This window comes from Emydura macquarii, unplaced genomic scaffold, assembly GCF_026122565.2.
Source record: "Emydura macquarii macquarii isolate MOO-44397 ecotype Brisbane River unplaced genomic scaffold, CSIRO-AGI_Emac_v2 contig_2452, whole genome shotgun sequence".
NCBI classification, from domain to species: domain Eukaryota; kingdom Metazoa; phylum Chordata; order Testudines; family Chelidae; genus Emydura; species Emydura macquarii.
In genome coordinates this window covers 373,558-396,929 of record NW_027132589.1, presented here as the reverse complement: position 1 = coordinate 396,929, position 23,372 = coordinate 373,558, and the positions used below count along the sequence as shown (strand labels likewise).

Genomic DNA, 23,372 nt, shown 5'->3' with positions numbered 1-23,372 from the left:
GGTTGGAGGTTTATTACAGGAGTGGGTGGATGACGTTCTGTGGCCTGCATTGTGCAGGAGGTCAGACTAAATGATCATATTGGTCCCTTCTGACCTTAGAGTCTATAAGTCTCTGAGAACAGGAGAGTTCAACCTTAGGACCTCCCAAAGAAAAAAAGAGAGCTAGACCAGCATTTTCAATCATCCATTCATTTGGGTGTCTAATGTGTGGGCCCGATTTGTAAGGGGATGAGCACCTCCAACTTTCATCGATTTAATTTGGAGTTGAGGAGCTCAGCACCTCTTAAAATAAGGCCTTACTGTAGGTCTCACATGGGACCAGATTCTGATCTCAGTAAAATGGTTTAAATCCAGAATAACTCTTTGAAGACAATGGAATTACCCCCCATAGATTTGAGAGCAGAGTCTGTAATCAGACTCAGGGTGTTTAACCCGGTTCAGAGTTCCTGGCTGACCATTCGACATAGTTTCAAAGTCTCGTAAAACAGGGCTGATGAGTTATCAGATTCAGTATCAGGGAGGGTTGTCAACCCTAGGTGGACATATTCCTGGAGGTTGCATCACATGATGTTAGCCACCCTACCTGATACTGGGCTGACAGGTCGAGTCACTGACTCCAGAGATGCTTTTGTATATATGAATGTAGTAAGTAAAATCAGCATGTTCAAGGAGTTCCAGTTGGGCAAATTATAAACTTCAACTTGGGTTATAAGATGTGGATAGGTATTGCTGATGTCATACTAGTTGACTGGGATTGTTGTAACTGTTGTAAGGCCCAGCTTTCCCCTATTAATGAATAATGTGACCTTAACTACATTAAGTGCAGAATTGACATTTTCTTTAAAAAAAAAAAAAAGGGGGGGGGGGGGCGAGTCCAGGTCTTTACTGTGTTTAATTTAACAGGAGAAAAATTGTGTTTAATCACAGGCCATCCTTTGATTCTTTACCTGTGGCAACACATTTCCCTATGACACCTACCTCAGGCTGTGTGAGGTAGTCTGAGTGTTTAACAGCCATTGGTTTCCAGGTTATTTCATACTGAAGCATCTGACAATGTTTGGATCTCCCCCTCAAGCAGAAATTTACAAAAACAAGTAACAAAAGCGTAAAATAAGATTTGTAGGCTTACTTCTAATACTCTTCTGCAAAGGAACTGTGCATAGGGACTTTGAGAGCATGTTTAGTGATTATCTGACTCAATCCTTACAGTGTATCTGTGAGATTATTTTACCATATAGAGGCCTAGTAACATCCCAGGAGGTGAATCATTCCAAATTCACGTATTTCCTTGTGAGTAAAACAGTATTGCCTAATGGCTAGAACACTGGACTGGGACTCAGGAGACCTGACTGTGCTACTAGCCTGCAGTGTGACCTTGGGTGATTCACTTCACTTCATCTGTCTGTTCCACAGCTTTGAGATCTAGTGATGAAAGGTGCTATCTAAGAACTATGTATTTATTTACCTAAAGTCCACAGAGGTAGCCATTATCAAGCTGCATATTGGGATCTGCATCAGCGGCAACTCTGTTGTAGAAGAGGATGCTCCTACTGAGATTCTGATGTTTCTGCAGCTGCCCTCTTCCTGAAGCATGAGGTTCTTTATGTCTCTATGAAGAAATGTGTAATTTCCTTTTACAGTCATTAGGAAAACTGTGCACTGTCTGCGCCACTTGAAAAATGACAGAGATAGGAGTGAAGACCTACTATTTTCTATGGCGTGGCATAGATAGTGCAAATAAACACAAAGCCAGTAGCCTCACTCACTCACTAAGTTGCCACAAGGCCAAAAGGAGTGAAAGGGCCTGGAGCAAACGGATCTGTTAGTGCAAAAAAAAAAACAAAAACAAAAACAAAAAAAACCCGGAGTTACATGTAAAGCCACTCTTTTCATGTCAGCAAATAGTCCCCATTTGTTCAGTTTGCATTTCCCCTGTGTTCATTAAAGGCTCAATGGCACTTCTCAAAAATGGATGAGTGGGTAGCCATCTTAAGTAATTACTGTGCACTTTATCTAAATTCCTCAGTAATTTCAAATGGCTGGCAGAGCTGATTTTCCATCCTAGAATGACCCATTATAATGGCAGGTCCATATCCAGAACCAAATTCAGCCATAGCGTAAGGTAGGGATAGTCAATTATTTTTTGGCAAGGTACAGATTTCTTAGTCAAGATATAGTCAAGGTCCAGACTCCAGAGAAAATAATAAAAAACCCAATAAGGATAATAAGTAAATAAAGATTTCGGTATCTGATCAAAAGCATCTGGTGGTCCGGATTTGGCCTGCAGTCTGCCTATAGATTACCCCTGGTGTAAGGGCATGCATTCTGCCACTGATGGATGTGTGCCTGCTTGCACCAGAGCAGCAGTAGTTTATATGCCCATGGGCTACAAAATATCATTAATGTAACTACACTAGATAGGTGTGTGATAAAAACCATTCAAAGGTTTTAGACTAAGTCTTGTAAAATACTATAGACATTTATGAAACTATTCAAATATTTTTAAAGAAGGGGATGAAAGAAAGGTAGATCAATTACAGTTTTTTGGTGGAAAAAAAAGAAAAGCACTGTTTCATCTGAAGGTAATGTCTGTGGAATGCATATGCCAGAAAGAAGCATAGATAAATTTGTTTTGTAGCAGTTTTACGACATTTGGGACAGAACGTCAGCTGATGTAAATCAGCACAATTCTGTGAACATCACCAGAGCTACACTGATTTACAGCAGCTAAGAGTCTGGCCTAGAAAGAGTAAAAAAAAAGGGCAGTCTTACACGTAAATAACTATTTGTCTCTCCTGCATTCTTGAATTATCTTATCGTTCAATGAATTCACATAATCACTAATAGTTTCTGGAAGCTGTTTGGCAAGCAGATATGGAAATTACTAACTCACAGCTGGGTAAGAAAAATGGCAAGTACAAACATTGATCTTGCTCTATTCTCTCCCCCCCCCCCCTCCTTCCTTGGACACTTCAGATTTATTGCCTCACAGTACTCACAGATGATGTTTTCATAGTCACTAATGAGGTCCCAGCAGTTTTTAACAATAACAGGACATTACTGCTTCTGAGATATATTATGTGTTTCCCCCCATCTTTCTCCATTTGGGTTGAATACTCAGAAGTGTGCTAGCATAAAAATCCCCCTTTTTTATTACGATAGATTGTCCAGTCTCCTAATAACTGCTAAAATGGAATGTTTAAATTATTAATTTGTATACAACCTTTAAAATAATATTTTAATGTGCTGTACATGGCTTTGTACATAAAAATGCCAAACACTTTGTTTCTACGCCCAAAAAGGCTACCTAGCAGAGATCACGTTTCAAATGCTGTTACTTGCTCAATCTCCTCTTCTCCCTCTCCCCCAAGATCTTGGTGCTAACCCATAATTGTTGGCACCTGTGCACAAAAATACCCATGGAATATTCACTGCTAATAGTTATAAGTAAAGCTCTTATAGGCTTAGCTCTCTTCTGCTCATTCAGTAACAGAGAGTCATTTAAATCCTGATTCAGGCAAGCATCTAAAGGTGCTTTTTCAATTCTAAGCATGTGCTTCAATCCCACTGAATTCAAGATAACTTTGTGTTTATGTGCTTTTCTTTTTCCTGAATGCAAAACTATTTTCAATGAAAAACAACCTTCTTCCTATCTTAGTTGATGGCACACTCTTCTCTTGTCTTTCTGCAGTCAGATTTGGATTCAGACCTAGAGGTGACTTTTCACTAGAGGTCAATTTAGAAGTTAAACGTTGGAAGACATTCTTTTTAGCATGGAAAGGTTAATACAATCAAATCCATTTATTTTACTAAAACACAAAATTTAGAAATCAGAATCAATTCTAGTTTATTTAGGTTTCTGAAGCTGTGTTCTTTTCTTTGACCAGGATTTGCAGCTTTCGTTCTGAAGACTGATGCTAAGGAAGTATCCTACTACAATGATAACAGCTACTCAATATTGCTCCTTGCAGCTAAGTATTACTGTGTTGTAATCTCGTAAATGATTAAGATGTGTTAGATGTTCATAGTGAAGAAGATGAGTTAGTTCACTTTAGGGCAGACACAGAGGCAAAGGCCCATCCTTTCTTTGGGTTTGTATACATTGCCAAAAAAAACCCAGGGGCAGTGAGTCTCAGAGCCCAGCTTAACTGAGGGCTTGTCTACACTTACCTCTGAGATTCGGTGGCAGTCAACCGGAGTTACACACACTACGCAAAAAACTTGCGTAACTCCCGTCAACTTCTCTGCTTCTCTTTTGTGCGGTGTCTTTACTGCACTGTGATGACGGGAACCGTGTTCCCGTCGATGCAGGTCTACGCTACTTGTGAAGATGGTCTTAATATGTCGATTTCTGGGTTGACTGAGCGGGTCTTCACTGACCACTCAGTCGATCCAGAGAAATCGATCTGATGGTGGCGACTTTGCCGCCGTCAGGGTAGCCATAGCCTGACTTGGGCTTGTGTAACAGGATTAAACACACAGTGTAGATATTCCCCTTTGGATTGGAGCCTGAGCTCCAAATCCCAGTGTAAGGGGAGGGTCTTTGAGCCGGGCTCAAGCCTGAATTAGAATGTCTACACAGTTATCTTTAGCCCCACAGAGCAAACCCCAGTCAGTTGACCCAGGCTCTGAGACTTGCTTGGGGTTTGTTTTGGGTTTTTTTGGCTATATAGCTATAGTTTCTATTCTATGTATTCTTTTCTTTTTCATCCTTTCTTGAAATTCTTATTGGTGTCTGCAAGAAGCAGAGAAATAACAAGCTTAGTCTCATTGGATCTGAACGCCTTTACCTACACCAGTTCATTCAGTTGCTTTTACTGATTTTTTTTAAAAAAAACAGACAATTATGTTCTCTTCAGAACCCTCCCACAAAATCTGCTGTTGGCTTCAAAAAGAGTTCTGATTCTTTGAGACATAGCAACCATAAGTGCGCTCTCACAAGGCCTAAATAATGTTAGTTTAAGTCAGGAAGCTTTTTTCCTACAATCAGAGGTGGACACATTTTTCATGAACACTCTTAATATACTGCACCAGATGCACTTTGCCCAGTCAGGTAATGGGAGCTGCTGCTTGAACTGTGTGGATTCGCACTGGACTCTGGGCAGGTGCAGGGTAAAATCCTCTGTAGTGGATATTAGTGAAGGATTGTGGACCATGTTTCACAGATGGAAAACAGTATAGCCAACGCTCATGACTTTTTCGTAAGTGATGGGTGTTTGGCTGGAGCCAGTCTCAAGGTGATTCAAGATCTTTAATGAATTTGAGCCCTGTCCTGGGGTTGGGGGTGGTTGAGGTGGGGAGGACACTCTCTGACTGGCTGAGTACCACACTTGCCTGCCTGCTGGGGAAAAGCAGCCAGTCAAAGCAGCTGTAGGAAGAGCTTTCTTACCTTAGCAGCTGGAATCCATTCTCACAGATGGGGAGTAGAGAGCAGACAAATCCCAGAAGCTCAGGATGGTTTTGCTCCCTCCCCTCCCTCTTCCTGTGAGCAATGGAGATGGGACGGTACCTCTGCTCCTCCCTACAGCACCCAACCTGGGAAGGGGTGTGGGAGGGGCTGAAGAACTCCAGGATCTGCTGCCCCCTGCCCCCATTCTGCTAAGTGGAGAAGGACCCTACTGTTGCCCCTGCCCCCAGGCCTAGGAAATTGCGAGTGAAGAATGCCAGGAGCAGGATCAGAGATGAGGCTGGGGGTGGTGATCGGGGGGGCTGAACTGATGTAAGGACTGGGGTGCAAAATTAATTTTTGGGCAAGAGGCAGGCAGATGTAGGGGTGAGCTCTGCAATGGGAGCCAAAAATCACTTTCCCCAATACATTTGGGAGAGAGGGCAACATTGATTGTCTCACAAATACTGGAGGGGGAGGAGGGAGAGTTTGAGAACCAAAAGACAGACCAAAATATGATTTTTGTTTTTTAAAATCTCATTTCTGGACCCATCTCATGATCTTTTGGGGGTATGACTCGATCTTTTTTCTCTCTTGAGGATGACAGTACCGAGGAAGCAAAAGGTTGTTAAAATAATTTGAAACCACACATAAAATTTCTCACTTTTCCCACTCCAAACACTTGATGTACATTGAAGTTGAATCATCTTTTGCTGGTGTAATCCATGATGCAAGAGGACACTCATCCTGTCAACTGCAGCCAGCCATGACGGGCCTAAAAGTGAGCAGAGCTGACCAGGGCACTCAGTGCGTCGCTTGGACTACCCTCCCGGTTAAGGCTACCCTCCACTAACTGAACCTTTGGGATAGCTCATGGATGTAAATAATGTCTGTTGTCCCCAAGGGCAAATACTCCACTGGGGCAGGAGGCTGCAATGGGCAGGACCTGTTCTAGCAGAGATTATCAGACCCCACTATCTCATCCTCACACCACCCCTGAAAGGTGGATAACTATTATTTTCCCCATTTCTCAGATGTGGAAACTGACACAGAAAGGATACGGCCAAATGTTCAAACATGGGTGCCTAAAGTTAAAGCGTATAAATAAGTTGCCTGATTTGAAAGGTGCTGAGTACTTACAGCTCCCATTGACTTCATTGGAAGTTATCAGTCCTGTAATCATCAGACCACCAATTTAAGTGTCTAAATATAGATTTAGAAATTTAACTTTAGGCCACCAAGATTGAAAATGTTGGCTATGTGATGCGATTATCTCTCTGCCAATGTTTTCTCAGAAGGGAGAATGTACTGTAGGAGAGGTGCTTGCTACTGGCTCATCTTGCTAGTTTGGGGCTTTTCAGGATATTTCTCCTTAGTCATTGACATATCTATCTTATATTTTATGCACTAACATGTCACCCCTAATATAAAAGCACAAAGTCAGTGTCACCATGCCACCTTTATGCATACAGGAAAAAGAAAGACAAAATGCTGTAATAGTAATGCCTTTTAAAATTAAAAAGAAAAGAAAAAAAAGCTAGTTTCCTTAAAATGCCATTTGGTTCTTCAAAGGTCAATACCATTGTGAAGGCTATGTTCATTTCAGAGCTATATCAGAAACCCAGAAATACCTTAAATTAAAAGGTTCATCACACTATGCTTTTGCTATTAGGATTCAACAGGACCATAAAGTTCTTGTCTTCAATTAACATCAAAGATTAATATAAGTAAAAACAGGAGAAATTTTTCTCATTTAGTTTTGTATGCCCTCATTAATTTATTAAAATGAGGAAGAATGAGGCTGCTAACTTGCTCAAATCAGTATGAAAGTACTGTCTATAAGACATACAAGGTGAAATCTTTTATGTTAGCCACTCAGAATTCCTTTCCAACTATATCCAATTTATAAGAAAAAAGCAAGAATGTCTCAAATCAGTTAGATTGAACGTGGACTGACAAATCACCATTTCAGAGGGAAAAAACCACATAAAACCCCATAAATATCAGGATAACGAGAAAAATATCCATGGATCATTTGAAATTCCAGGTAATTTACTACTAGTGTATTTCTGGTAGGGGGCTTTCTTTCCCCAAATCATTCAATATGTGCTGTTACCTAAAATAAAAATCAGCTTTATACAATACTGCTGAAAGTTTTATGTGGTTTTAGAACACACCACACCTAAACTCAGTGGAACATTGTTTCCTTGTTATAAGAGAGATTGCAGGGAGTTCCAAATACTTCAGTTGCCCAATGTATATTTAATGGATTAACAATGTTAACAAATGATCTCTTATTTCTGGCTCCTTCTGGTGAAATATAATACTTTCAAAAGCATACTAGATGTTCCAATTTAGTGACCCTTCCTTCTTTCATGGAATGTACACACAAATACTTGCACACACACCCTCTGCACAGTTTGCTCCAACCAGTTCACTTTCCAAAAATCATCTGGAGATAAAACAGACACGGCACTAACAACATTATATGGTCTGTTCAAGTTTTACTCTTCATTGAGATGAATTCTGACAGAATTCTGAATTCTGTAGAACAGAACAAAAAATTGTTTAAGATGTCAGAATACCTTCCAAGAGCAAATAACCTCTTTATGGATTATAACTCATCTCATAATGACATCAGTTTAATCATATTTTTTTCGCTTGTTCTCTGCTGTCAAGTGCCTCTGGTATCTGTGTGTGGGTTGTATTCACCACTTCATCCTATTTTGGGGATCACTTTATCCACGATTTTTTTAAATCTGACCGTCTTTCATCTGACTGATTACTGTAGCCAGATATCCCTACTTCTGTCTGGAAGGGTAGGGTGGATGATTTCCTTTTCCTCCTTCCTCTCCTCTGCTGTTCATTCTGCTGCAGGGATCACTGTGCTGGGAGAAGGGTTGTTTTAAAAAAACCAGGGTTTGAAAAGATACAAATATTTTGCATGACTCATGTGCCAGGTGAAGATGTACAGGAACAAATTGCAAGAGGGGCTAAAGGCTTCTGATGGAAGTTTGAGGCACAGCTGTAGGAGCAAATATTATTGTTTTATAATGAAAAATGTCACGAGTTTCTTTGCAATAGAACAATCATACTTTCAGCCTGAATTACTTTTAAAGTGAGGAAAAAGCAACAAAATATGAAAGAACAAAAGAAATGCCCCCCCCCCGAGAGCCAGTACTGTGTGTGTGTAATATACTGCATCAACTCTTCCTGCCAAAGTGGCAACTTTCTCCTGCAACAGCAGCAGACTTCTAGAACAAGAGTTACTCTGGCAAGTCTATATTCAATTTAAGTGCAGAGATTCTACACTAAGATGCCACGTGACCTTCTGCAAAGATGCTTATTTTAAAATACATGAGAAGTGGTAAGTTAGTGCCTCATCATCTTTAATGTGTTTATCTTCACAACACCTTTGGGGATTGGGAAGTGCTATTATCCCTATTTTACAAAGGGGGAAACTGAAGCAGAAAGCAGCTAAGTGACTTGTAAAAGGTCACACAGGAAGCCTACGGCCCAGGAAGAAATGAACCACATCCCAGGCTAGCACCCTAACCACTGGAGCATCCTTCCTCTCCCTGGAAGTGGTGAGTCTCAACCAGCAGCTGTGGGAAACTGGGAGCTTGGTGAGGTGGCGCACCCCTAACGTTGGGTCCTCAGCATGGCAGCCCCTGCATACTCTGAAGCACTGCCACTCTGCCCTCAAGTTGTCCCTGGCATCACTGATCTTCCAGCAGTAATAGACTGGATTCCTGTTATAGAGACAACTGGGAATTTTCCATTATATGGAGTATTTTTAGAAGTGTTCTTCAGGAGAATTAGTGAAAAAATGGCCTATCCCTGACTTCCCCGCCCCTACTTTTGACATCATTTTCCTCACATTTTTAACCCCCTCCCCAACCTTATTCTGGAAAGGGCCTGTGTAGCACTCCTGCTGCTATCACAACACCACCACAAACTAGTTACTGTGGGAATCTCCCTGATGTACAGGCCACCCTGCAGCGCCACTGAAACCTTAACTGAGCTTCCATGGGACCTGGTATGGAGTGACCAAGACTAGTTGTCCTAGGAAATTTCAGTGTATATTCAGGTGATGGGCTTGGTTCACCCCCACTAGTGCAAGGATTGCTGTTTGCAGCTGGTGCCGCATTGTGAAAGAATTCATCTCTGGGAGAGGTCGTGTAAACTCAGTGGAAGCTGTCTGGGAAAGATGTTGAATCAGCACATCTCTTGAATGCAATGGCTATGTTCACCTGACCAGCCCACACTGCCCAATTTTAGGATACCGCTGTCTCACTTTGACCCTCCTCCACCCCACCTCCCACAGGCCCACCACACTGCATTACTTTAGTAGTAGTCATCAACATATGCCCTAGAATAAATCAACCCTAATCACTCGTTCATTGGCTTGAGCTATCATTACTTATCCCCGATTCCTTACTGTTTGCACACATGGTAACGTACTCTGGATTTCATCTCTGACAGGGGTGAGGTACAGCGATCACTTTGGGTGTGTGGGGGGGGGGAGAAGTGAAGGTACAGTGATCACTTCAGTTCCAGACTGGTTATTGGTATGTGTTTGTATGTCATTGGGATGGAGGTTTAGTGATTACTTTCTCCATTTTCAAGGCCTTCCTATTTTCCCTTTGGAGTAACAGACCTGCTGCAATGATCTGCCTTCAGAGATTTAATGGGTCCTGTGGAATTCCCAGATTCCATAGGGCATTACACCTCTTGACCAGGGGACTGAGTCTTATGACATTACAACACTCTTTTCTGCAAAACCATAGAAAGATTCTGACTAGTAGAATCACATCTGATTCCTCCTCCTCATTCTCAATGTTTATAGAAGCTCTGGGTTAGCATCACAAGGACAAACTGCCATGCCCCCAGTCTCTCTCACAGGCAGTGAAAAAACTTAAAACAAAAAAAACAAAAAACCATTTCTTAACTCACTCCTTACAACTTAGGGTTTCACTGCCTCTCCTACCAGGGGACTCCTGGCAGTCCTGCTGCTTCTGCTGCCTGCCTCTCAGCCAGTTCTGCGCTCTGTTCTCACGCACTGGAACTCCCTTTAAACCTTCATAGCCCAGGTGCGGCCCTGCCCACCTTCACTATGGCCCAACTAGGAGCAACTGCTTTGGCACAGGGGAGCTGGACCTGTTCAGGGACCCAGAGTGGCCAACGACTCTGTGATAGCAGCTCATCATCTCCCTATCAGCTAGAGCACTGTTAGTATTTTTAGGATATTCTGCTACAGGTTTCATCCTTATTGAGCCTGGAAAGGACTATTACCCTGCCAAACCGGTATATGGAGGAGACAGGGACCTGGATTAAAACAAGCTGGCTCATACCCAGTCCAGATCAAGTGTGTCGGCAGAGTGAAGTATTTTGAGGAATCAACAGAGCCATTAACCACAACCTCCTTTGAAGGAGGGTACATACCAGCTGTTTGATGGTGCACAGTCCATGCCAGCAGGACACAGACCTGCTTCTGAATTCCCAGCTATCAATGGTGGCCATAAATGTCTTCTTTCCCCTACAGCCGTGACAAGATTCTTTTCTTCTGAGATGTGGTTGTAACGCCAATTCCCCACTCTTGTTACTTCAAGGATGACCTACTGTAGCCCACCACATGTGGCCACCATAGCTATTGCAGAAAGCTTTTAGCTCAGTGGAACATCAAGACCACATGACACCTGTGCTCTCCACCTAGTGCTGGCTCCCAGCTGACTTCCAGGAACAGTCCAAGTCTCCGTGTAATGAATCCCTGCATAGCTCAGGCCATAGAGCTTCCCAAAAATAATGCCCAGCGCTTAATTTTTAGAGAAAAAAAATCAAGTCATGATTTTAAAATGGTCAATAATGGAGAATCTATCACAACCCTTGGTAAATTACTCCCACTGTTAAAAATGTATGCCTTATTTCTAGTCTGAATTTGTATAGCTCCAACTTCTAGCCATTGGATCGTATTGTACTTTTCTCCGCTAGATAGACAAGCAGAGATATATTAAATATTTGTTTCCTGTATAGGTACTTGTAGACTGTAATCAAGCCCTTAACCTTCTTTTTTTAAGCTAAGTAGACTGAGCTCCTTGAGTCTACTGCTTTAAGGCATGTTTTCTAATCCTTTAATCACTCTCTTGGCTTTTCTCTGAACTCCCACCAATTTATCAACATCCTTCTTGAATTGTGGACACCAGGACTAGACACAGTGTTCCAGCAGTGGTCATGCCACAGTTAAATACAGAGGTAAAATAACCTCTCTACTCCTACTCAAGATTCTTCTGTTTCTGCATCCCAGGATCCTATTAGCTCTTTTGGCCATAGAGGCACACTAAACGCTCACATTCAACTGATTATCCACCACAAACCCCAAATCTTTTTCAGAGTCACTGCTTCCCAGGATATAGTACCTCGTCCTGTAAATATGGCCTATATTCTTTGTTCCTAGATGTATACATTTACCTGTATTAAAATGCATAATGTTTGCTTGCACCCAAGCTTACCAGCAATGCAGATCACTCTGAATCAGTGACCTGTACTCATCATTATTTACCACTCCATTTACCCCATTGTGTATCATTTACAAACTTTATCAGTGCTGATTTTATGTTTTCTTCTAGGTGACTGATTAAAAAAAATTATATAGCATAGGGCCAAGAATCAATCCCTGTGGGACCCCACTGGAAACACACCCATTCAGTGATAATTCTCTCTTTACAATTACATTTTGAGTCCCGTCAGACAGCCATCTTTCAATTCCTATAATGTATGCCATATTCATTTTATAATCATTCTACTTTTTTAATCAAAATGTCCTGGGGTACCAAGACTAAGTATATTATGTCAACTCTAGTACCTTTATCCATCAAATTTGTAATCTCATCAAAAAAAGATATCAAGTTAGTTTGACAGGATCTATTTTCCATAAACCCATTATGATTTGCATTAACGATAGTACACTCCTTTAATTCTTTGTTAATTGACTCCTCTATCAGCCCCCCTGTAGCAAGGTGTTCTTTAATGATTCTTAATTAGTTATCATTCACATTTTTCTAATTAAATTCTTCCTCTCAACAGATTAGTTCATAATTGCGAAGTTGGCCCTATTAAAGCACCACATGTGTATATATATTTTACTGGTATGAACTTTATTCTACTTGCACATTATAACACATGCACATTTTATATGCACATTTTACCTAAACTACCATTAATTTACTCTGCAAAGTTCTTAATGATCATATACTTTTGTAACTTTTAAAACATTCAAAGTGCTTTAAGAACATTAATGGAGGTTAATTAACTAATTATCTAGTAATCATCTACTGTCACCTCTCCTCCCAGGGTCTGCTATGACACCCGTCTTCAGCAGGTACACTAGAGTTATCAGTTCCCCTCTCATGGGTGTTAGCGGCAGGGCAGGGCGTTCCAAGTTGTGGGCCCCAGCATAAGAATTTGCTCTCACAGGAAATCCTGCAGAGCTTGGCTTCTTCTAAAGCATGATGAAAAATGCACTTTTGTTCAGGCTTTTTACTAAGTGTAAGAGTGTGAAACCCCTAGATAATTTGCCTCTCAGATGGAAATTCCCCTGAATAAACCAGAGACTAAATGAGTGGTTTAAGCTGTAGAGCATGGGGGTGCAAGGTTTATACTTCCTGTTTGGGGAAAGTTAAGTATTCTCTTTTTTAAATTATATGACAGGTGCCCAGATGCTGTGGTGATAGCTCCCCCATTAATATGCGTAATAATGCAGACCAACACAAACAATTTTCTTACAACACAAGAAGCCCACAGTTCTAGGAAAGAGGAAGATCAGAGAGTACACAGCTGCAGGTATATAGAGATCTTGGAAAAGCATGTTTCCAGTGGAAAGAGCATGTGTTTATTTGTGGAGGTTGGATGGGGGACAGGGACAGGAGGGTGATGTGGGAGGCCGATGGAGGGGCTAGCAAACTGGAAGGATGTAAGAAGAGCACACACTGTATGTGAGCTCTTTGGCAGATGACGGAGCAGGTGGAATGCAGAGTGTTTACACAGTTCATATTTCAATATACTAAGAAAACAGAATTTCAGGCTTTAAGCTGTTATATTAAGCTCCCCTCCTCCTCCTGCCCCAACCACTTCTTTAAAAATGTACCTTCAGATCTTGTATGAAGCTGTTCTCTGCTGGACTGATGGTGCTGGGGCAGCGCACTGTGCCACCAGCTGAGAAAACAAATTTGAGAAAGAGCGTGCGCTCAGGTTAACAAGCCTCAGGCAAGCAAACCTCTTTTCCCCCAGTCCCCTGTTCTCACCTCTTATTCCCCAAAGCCCCAGGAATAGTGCGCTGTGGTAGTTGAAGCTGTTAGGCAAGGAATGGAAGACTGGCTGCGGAATAGCAAGTAAAGAGGGAAGAGATTTACAATGGTCCATTTTTTACTTTTTGTATAATGAAAACCAAAGGGCTAATACATTACAGCACCAGTGACACTGCAGCAGGGGTGGGGAAGGAAAAACAAACTTCTAGGATAAAGTATATGTATGTGTGTGGCAGTAGTGAGTATATCTATATTTATAATCTATAGGCAGATATAAACAAACAGTCTCCTTTACTAATTCTGGTTATGAGTAAAAGAAAGTAAATTGAACTCAGGACAGGTAGAAACATTTCCTGTAAGCAAAATTTGTGCTCTGCAGACTAGACCTGAGGGACTTTGTATATAACATGGCATTGCTGATCCACAGGTGTTCTCATATCTGATCTGTGATTCATCCACTAAATTCAGGTCATGGGCATTAAGGAAGGAACAAGCTTTTAAAAATATATACTATACTGTACTATACAAGTTCTCAGTTCATTCAGGACTGCATGAAAAAAGGACCATGTTAGAACATTTGTTTTTTGGGGAGAAGTTTTTTCTTTGTTGAGCAGAGACTGAGAAAGCAACAAAATACATTTCCATAACTAAATATGCTGGTTCAGAGCCTGGGGATGAAAGCTACATCTGACACTAATACCCAACATTGATAATACAGCGTTTTGCATCTTTAAAGCAACGTACAAATGTTAAGGGCCAGGCCATTAAAGCAAAGATAGGGGCTGGCACACAGACACTAACCAAGGGGTTTTGTCTCCCAGAACTCCTGAGCACTGCAGCCGTTGCAGGATGCAGAACAAATACCCCTCCACGGCTATCCAGCTCTAGGGGACACGTAAGGAGGGAGTGGGTTCGTAGCTCTAGCTCCTTTCTTCCCTTTTGGAAAAGCTAAATTCTAAAGTTTTATTCATTGCTCAGGCATTGTCTCCCTGCGTGATCTTGGGCAAGTCTTTTAACCTCTTTGCTCTTCAATTTCTTCCTCTGTGAAACAGGATGAGTTGTACTCCCACACTTTTAGCAGTGAAGAACCTTGTGTGAAAGGCACAACAGAAGGGCAAAGAATAACTGCCATTATTCAGGCTAGTTGCACTGCAGCTCCAAAGAGGCTTCATTTACAGCTGTTTTTGTTAGCTATATTCCACTGCTTACTTTTTAGAAATGCGCATAATCTTACCACACAGTATATCATTAGATATGTATTCATTCATCTCTTGGCCTTTTGGCTAAGATCAATTTACTCTCTCATATATTCCATATTCATAGACTACGGTTAAGCTTGGATTTTATCAGTAAAAGTCGATAAACATTGATTTTACCAAACCCACACAAACAGATGAAAAATATCTCCATTGATAATAATCAAAATTTACAGATAGGCAAAGAAAGAAATGCTGCTTGAAAACTTAGAGCTTAATCTTATTTACTTTGTATATTTTGTCATGTGATGTCGACTGTGTTTTAAAGGTGGTAAAGCTTTAACTTTTTAATCTCAACATCTACTGTCATTAAATAATTATAGTCTGACACCATCCCCCATTGTTTGACCCCCCTATAATTTCACACAAATGTAAAAATGTAAATAAAGATAGGAATAAATGCTTAAAAACAAACCAGTATTATCTGTGACACTGGTGGACCAAGTGCCAGCTCATGCCGGAGCCACAGACCAATTCACTTGTGTATTAGTATAGATCAGTGTGTTTTTTAAATGTGTAAAAGTGTATTTGATGTTTAAACTTCAGAAAAACTAGTGGAACGTTTTCTTGCCTTGTTTTTACTTATCTGTGTCCTGTTGTAATGTAGAGGCGAACTTTGACATTGTGTAACCCAGTAACTAAATAACCCATCAAACGGGGAAGAAGCTTTGTGGAAATGCAAATGAAGAACTTTAACAGACAAGTGCTAGTTTCAAACCAAGTGGTCATTCTGTGTGATACGTGGAGATCAAGAACTCAAAATTCATTCTTCACTCTCCATCATCAAAGGAAAAACCCAAGTGGATAGAGACTCTGTCAGCTTGCTTTCTGGTCAGAAGAAGCTATAAATATGGATTAGAGGAAAGATCCTGTATCTCTGAACTGCTGGACTCTTATAGGGAAGTGTACCAGATGCAAAGCTGAGATCCCCAGAGGCAATCTGTGTACCATGTCCCAAAGACTTTTGGGAAACTGGCAGTTTATTACATCACTACCAGCCTCTGGAATTACAATATGTGACTTAACCTGTTAATATATTTTACCTGCTTTAACTTCTCTAAATCATGTCCTTCTCTTAGCCAATAAATCTTTAGTTATTTTACTATGGAATTAGCTGCCAGTTCTATCTCTGGTGTAAGATCCAGAGTACCAATTGATCTGGGGTAAGTGACTGGTCTCTTGGGACTGGGAGCAACCTGATATGGTGTGATTTTTGGTTCACAAAGTTCAGTTTGTCTGGGTGGCAGGATAGACTGGAGTGTCTAAGAGGAATGTCTGTGACTGCATGGTAAAACTGGTACAGTAATCCAGGAGTTTACATTTGTTACTCTGCCCTGAGGTGGGTACTCACAAGTTGTGAGCCTCTCCAGACAGCATGGCATTATCTATCAAAATTATTTTAAAAACAAATTTAGTCAAGCCTAACTTTTTTACTAACTTGTAACAAATTGGGCCATAGTGCATGTACTCCATTGTACTTAACTCATCTGCTCAGCACCTCAAAGGAGATGCTCAACACCCTGCAAAATTGAGACAATATTCTGTGAAAGTAGTAAATGCTCAATATATTGACAAATTTTAGGGTGGGGGGGAAAATCAATTTTCCTGCTCTCCCTGCAATCTAAACATTCACATCAATACATCATGGACTCACCCAGTCTTACAGATGGCTGATTTAAAGACTAAGTAAGCATCTTGATCTCTTTATTATTTCCATAGCTGTAATCTGTGTGTTCGCAATTTATGAGATGAATGGAGAGAACAGAAATGTGTTAACTCAGAAGGGTGCCTGTTTTTTGTAAACATCAAATGCAACAGCACCCTCCACTGTCCATTAAAGGGAAAAGATATTTGCTTTGATTTCTTTCAACAGGATGACAAAGTCCAGCCACAGGAGTCCATTCTAATTACAAAAGATTACCCAGCTGTTTGAAGAACATACATTAATATAGATGAACATAAGTGACTGGAATTTGGCCATTTATTTGAAAAGTAATGATAATGGCATAAGTTTCAGCTGTCTTGGAGTATAATTAAAGATGAAATTGTAATTAGTCTGCTGTGTATTTTACTATGATGTAATTCCAAAGAATGTAAAACTCTTTACAATTATAATTTCCCCCTAGACTGCTATCTGAATAGCTTCTGAAAGAGCCAAGAAAATAAAAAAATTATATGCACTTTCTAATAGAATATGCATATCAGAGGTCTTAAGAGTGCTTGGATTTGTTTGTTGCTATAGGGCTATACATATTTGTGAATTGCAGCTCCTTTCAGATCCAAGTAGTAGAATCATATACATGACTGTCAGCTTCCTATCTCCTGTCTAGATTCCCCATGGAACAGTGGACAATATACATTTTAATACATGTGATAATGAAATAGATTATTCACATCATTTTACCTCACCTCTGTTTCCCTTCCTTCTCTCTTTTCAATTATTTTGTTTAAGGTGTAAAATGGCATATTTGACATTGCTGCATGTCACTGGGAAATGTGACTTTTCTTTTTTCTCACAATTCCTCATCAGTATATAGTGTGTGCGTTTGTAATATAAAAACACCTCTATTAAGAGGCGTGTACATATATAGTACCTTTTATCAAAGATTTCATAGTCCTTCAACGTCAATTAATTCTCACCACCACTGTGAGCGAGGTAGATATCCCTAGTTTACAAAGCTGTGACTACAGCAAAAAGATGAGGTTAAGTAATCAGCTCCCAGACACACTAAGTGCAGGCTGACTCAGTTCCCAGCTCTAACCATAGAAATACTGCTACCTCTGTAAACTGTGTAGTTTTATTTTGCAAGTAACCCACAGTTATAAATGCTCGGTTAAATTCACCACTGGCTTTGACCAATGTAAACCAAGGAGCAAGTCTACTAGTGGCAGAAAGTCCACAATGAAGTGTGGAATGGAAGAAGAGTGCAGATGCTTTCTCACTGCAACCTTGTGTACTGTTGCCATGAGAGGTGCAAACAGCCGGTGCCACTGAAAAAGCAAGAGGTATAGTCAGGGCTCCCGAGGGGTTGACCAACTGGGCAAATCTTTCCCTTCAGCTTCTGCTGTTGGGGATCTTATGGAGCAGACCTTCTAATTGCCTTCATTATTATTTGCATTTATATTGCAATGGGGTCTAGAGGCCTGGCCGTGATCATAGTCTCACTGTGCCAGGCACTATAGAATCGTATAGTTGGGGACTGAGTCTGAATTGAAGATCTCACAATCTAAACAGACAGAAAGACAAAGGGTGGAAGTATAGACAGAGGTGAAGTGACCTGCCCCCAAGTCACATTGCAGGTCAATGGCAGAACCAGGAAGAAAAGCTAGGTTTCTTGACTTCCAGTGCAGAGTACAGGACCATCTGTTGCAGAACGTCTGAAGGAGCAATGAGAGTCCTGCTTCAATCTCCCAAGGGGCAGAGACTGACTCTTCTATGAAGCGCAACTGACTAACTCTCTGGACAACTTTATTCTGTTCTTGATGAGCGTGTACAGCTTCAAGTAGTGTTATTTAAAGTCATTGAGGGGAGAGCCCCTTACACCTTTAACATTCCTTGGACTATTCTAGGCAAAGCTTGGGAAAGGCTTCAGTATTGAGGTGTATCGCTTCATTTAAATCTTTACCATGCAAAAAAAAGAAGCAGTGAGTTTTACAGCTCTTTGATAGCATAGCAGTAAAAATCAATAGTAGGTGAAACAACCAAATGGAAAGGCTGCTGACATATACAGATTTCCAATGGCCAATAATCACAGAATTTTTCAGACTACAATAAGAAGTGAAATAGCAACCTAACATCAGTACAATTTGTTTTGTATATACTGCTGACACTTTTGCTATATTTGCAATTATAGCTGGGCTTTTCAAAGGGGCCCATCTCCCACTGAGAGCAGATAGGAGTTTGGCCTGTAATGCCCCTAGGCTCCTTTGAAAATCTCAGCCTAAAAGGGAGGGGAAAGGCTCCCATTTCATGCTCCCGGTGCCTCTTACAGAACGGCAAATATACACATTCAAAACTTATCTCCCAGCACACCTAGAGCAAAATAAGCAACCAAACCAAACGCCTAACTTTTCAAAAGTGTCTGATGATTTGGCATGTCTATTTTTGGATGCTCAAGTTGAGATCCCCAAAAAGGGCCTTATTTTCAGAAATTGCAAAGCACTCTCTCAACTTAGGCACTTAAAAATCAGTTTAGAAGTACCCCATCCTGCCTGAGCATACCAGCTGTCATGTGCTAGCAGTGGGATACATAGCTTAAGTAGTAAGGTGCCTTATTCTGCACCCTTGCAGTAATTTAGTTTTGAGGTGCCCAAGGCATGGATCCTGGTGAGAAGACCTATGTCAGGTGGGAGTGAGGGGGGAGATTAGAGTTGGTCAAAACATTTTCGATGGAACAATTTTCCGTTGGAAAATGCAGTTTTATTGTTTCATGGGAACATGTTAATTTTGATGAAATTTGATGGGAAATAATCTGAATGAATCCTTTTGACTTTCTGGTTTTGATAATGTTGAAATGTTTCATTTAGATGAGGTCAAAACATTTTCATTTTGACTTATCATTTAGTGTCAGTTTTTTTGGTTTTTATTATATAATTTTAACAAATATTTATATATTATAATATTTCAACATTAAGACATTTTATTAAGATGATATAGAAACATAATTCAATATTTCCAAAATGACTCTTCTAAAATTTTTCAACCTTCAAGACATTTGGACTTTTCATTCTGCAATTAAAACAATTTTCAGAATGTCAGAACTTGCCACAGAACTCCAGTTTCCAACCAGCTCTAAGACAGGCACAGGCTGCAGGCCACAAAGGCTATGTTCACACTGCAGCACTAATTCGAATGAGCTTAAATCAACTTTCAGCAGCCAATTTAAAGAAATAGCTGCAGACTGGTCTCACTATGCTATTTGAGCTGGTCTCTTGCATTCACATATTCCAGCCTTAATTCGAATTAGAAAGCAGTGCAATGTGGGTAGCTATCCCACAGTGCATCTACCCACGGAGGCTGTGGCATCGTCCCAGGATGCATCGCTGCTTACCCCACCCTTTCTCCCTCCCAAACAAACAGGAAAGGGATTTTTGAGCCAGTGTTTTTGCTCCCAGATTTCGCCATTGCTTTTTGCGGTTTAGCATAGGGTACTTGAGAAAAAGAGAGAAGGTGAAGCAGCTGCAGCTGCCCTGCTTCAAGACATCCAGCAGAACAATTCCCAATTGCTGTAGGCAATGAATGAGTGATGCATTAGTGATTTCTGTCCCTGTATGTTGCTAGCCTTTTCTCATGCACCCCCCTCTGTATTTTGCTTGCATTTTCTCATCCACACAGCACCCACCCCCATATGTTGCTTGCCTTTTCTCATCCACCTAGCACCCCTCCCCCCCCCCCCGTTTGTTGCTTACCGGATCTGTGCCCGGCAAATCTCTCATGAACAAGATTTTCTTTAATAAAGAAACATTTTGAAAAAGATGCAAAATTTTATTTTTGAACAGTTATGTCTTGGGTGAAGGGGTGTGGGAAGGGTTCCTTCACTCTCTCCAGGGGTAGGGTAAGGTGTTTAGTTTCTTCCTTTTCCTAATCTGAGACAGTCTGTGTGCAGCGCTGACTAATGGTTGGGCCACTGTCAAGGTGTCTTCAGAATGAAAAAAAAAAAAAACAAGATAGCCACAGCCAAATTAGTGAAGAACAATATACATATGTAAGATTTTGAACTAATGATGCTTGGATACAATGTAGACAGTTTTTAAAGTTAGGAAGAAGGTATCTATTGATCAATTTCAGCAATGATGGTGTGATACAATGTTGCCTCTAGTTTGTGTATTGAAGAGTAAGAAGAGACATCTATTTCAGTTGTCATTATTATGATTATATACAATGTAACAAGTGACTTTCTAATGCAGACCGCATGGAGGGTTGGGGGGTACTCGGCTGGCATCACAAACACACAGAGACAGGATCGGGTTTTGTTTTTCGTTTTTGTTTTTTGTTCTTTTTTGGGAGGGGGTGGTGGATTTCTCTGCCTGCAGTCCAAAGAAAAACGGAGAGTTATTGGGAACTGATTAGGGCGGAGGGGAGGAGGTTTGATTTCTCAGCTTGCATTCCAAACACACATAGATAGGAAAAACAGGGGTTGTGGGGGAGTTGGATTTGTCTTCTTGCATTCAACACACACACACACACACACACACACACACACACACACACACACACACACACAGGATCGGGATGGGGGACGTGGGGGAGTTGCTTTCTCTGTTTGCATTCTACACAGAGAGAAAGAGAGAGACTGGAACTGAAGAAAGACAACTCACTAGACGTCCCTTCCCCAGCATGCCTTTTCCCCTCCCAAATAAACAGGAAAATCAAATCTTCCTGGGGCTTGAGGGGAGGGGACTTTACTTGCTATTGTGACCACAGAGCACCACAGATTGACTGGCCAGAGATGTGAAAATGGAGCATAATGGGATACATTCCGAAGGTTAATTAATTCAAATTAAGCTCCATTACGTTCACACAAACACTAATTCAAATTTACAAAGTCGATTTAGGTGCTATACCACTTGCAGAGGTGGTCTTATTAAATCGATTTTACTGGCACCTTAAGTCGACTTAACAGTGGTGACAGTGTGAACGTTGGAGTACTTAAATCGATATAGGGGACTTTAAATCGACATAAGTCCACAGTGTGAACCAGCCCAAAGTATTGGGGCCATGCACTTGATTGTCCAGCAGCAGCTGACAATCTAACCTCAAAGTGACAAATGTTAGGCAATCAAGTGGCAGATATCTTCACCATAAGCATTCCCCTGCTTTCTCAATCATCACTGCTTTCTCACTGCTCACCAAAATCACATTGATCCTCAGCCAAACAAACCTCATCGGGGTTTAAAACAAGCATAAGGAAGTACTCCTTCACACAACGCACAGACAACCTGCGGAACTCATTGCATGGGATGTTGTGAAGGCCAAAAGTAGAGCTGGGTTCAAAAAAGAATTACGTAAGTTCATGGAGGATCAGTCCATCAATGGCTATCAACCAAGATGGTTAAGGATGTCACCCCATGCTTTGAGTGTCCCTAAACTTCCTACTGACAGAAGCTGGGACTGGACGTCTGGAGGTGGATCACTCGAAATCGCCATGTTCTGTTTATTCTCTCTGGAGCATCTGGCAGAGACAGGGTACTGAGCTACATGGACCTGACCTAGCAGGGCCATTCTTATGGCATAGACTCAGCCAGCCATGAAGGTATTTAATAGGATAAAACTCAAGATCGTGCTTGGGTATACATGGGGTTGGAGCTGGAGGACATAAGGAGCCTTCTTCCCTTGCAATCCCTGCTCAAATGAGTTGTAGTCCTTGTGCTCTGCGTGGGACCAAGTCACCCAACATGGGGAACAGAGGCACACAAGGAGATGGGACCGTGGTCAAAAGGCATATGGTGCACCTTCTAAAGCAGTGTAGCAGTGGGTATGTTCCCTCTGCATTCAGGGAGCTCTGGGAGGGATCGGGATCCCTGAGGCATAGGCAGTCCTGGAGCTCCTCCCTCCCTGCTCCGCCAGAGCAGTTTAGTTCTGCACCACTGCTTATCGGTATCTGTGTCTATCAGGCCTAAAAACTGTGAATAACGCAATGCTGTCTACTGTGTACATTGCAGGCATGTTTGAGGAAATAGGTAGGGGTCATTCAGCTAGTGGAGGCAATGAGATATCAGAGAAATATCTGTTTGCTGTATCAGAGGATGCCAGTGGTATGTCAAGTCCAGTATTATGGCTGAAGCTTCAGAGCAAGGTGAAAAACCCTTCAAATGCAAATAGCTATTCATGCTGCAGTGTGCATGTAAATGCATTCAAGGATTCCCTCATATCTTGAATTTTATCGCAATCAGTGTAAGACTGGAGTTAAGACATTTGATTACCCTACCATTAGTGTACACCAGAGTCATTACAGTTCACTTATCTGATTTCCTAATTTTGGTACAGCTTACTGCTCTCAACAAGTCCCTTGTTGTACTTTGCTTTATTATCTTCCTCCGAACAAACTGTGATTCTTGACTCAGCTGCTCCTGCAGTACTTGAGAGCTTTAAATGGGGTCTGCAACAACAACAGCTAGACAGAGTGGCAGGATGATATAGCCATGAGGCACATTTTGAAGGTACAAAATTCTTGTCAGAACCAAACCCTCGAGTAGTTACAAAACATGAAGCAGACTGTAGATATAGATGGCATATGGTACTTATATATTATGGTGATGCTATAAGTGCCTAAACGGATAGATAAATTGGAGACTTAATACGCTCCCACCATCACTTACCCTATTTGGTAACCCAGTTAAAGTTTCTTTGGCTTTTATCTCAGTCAAGACAAGTGAAATGCAAGAAGTTTCCACTGAGTTCACAATTTATTGGCTTAATTACAGAAT

At 41.2% G+C, this 23,372-nt stretch overlaps 1 long non-coding RNA gene across 1 annotated transcript in view; it reads right to left on the bottom strand.

Moving 5' to 3' along the window:
- Positions 1 to 6,914: 6,914 nt before the first annotated feature.
- Positions 6,915 to 23,372, bottom strand: part of LOC137162672 (uncharacterized) — a 53,494-nt gene continuing 37,036 nt past the window's right edge. The window contains exons 2-4 of the long non-coding RNA XR_010922461.1: positions 13,687 to 13,759; positions 13,530 to 13,597; positions 6,915 to 8,274 (exon numbers count right to left, since the gene is read on the bottom strand). This is a non-coding gene — a long non-coding RNA (uncharacterized lncRNA). The remainder of the gene's footprint in view (positions 8,275 to 13,529; positions 13,598 to 13,686; positions 13,760 to 23,372) is intronic.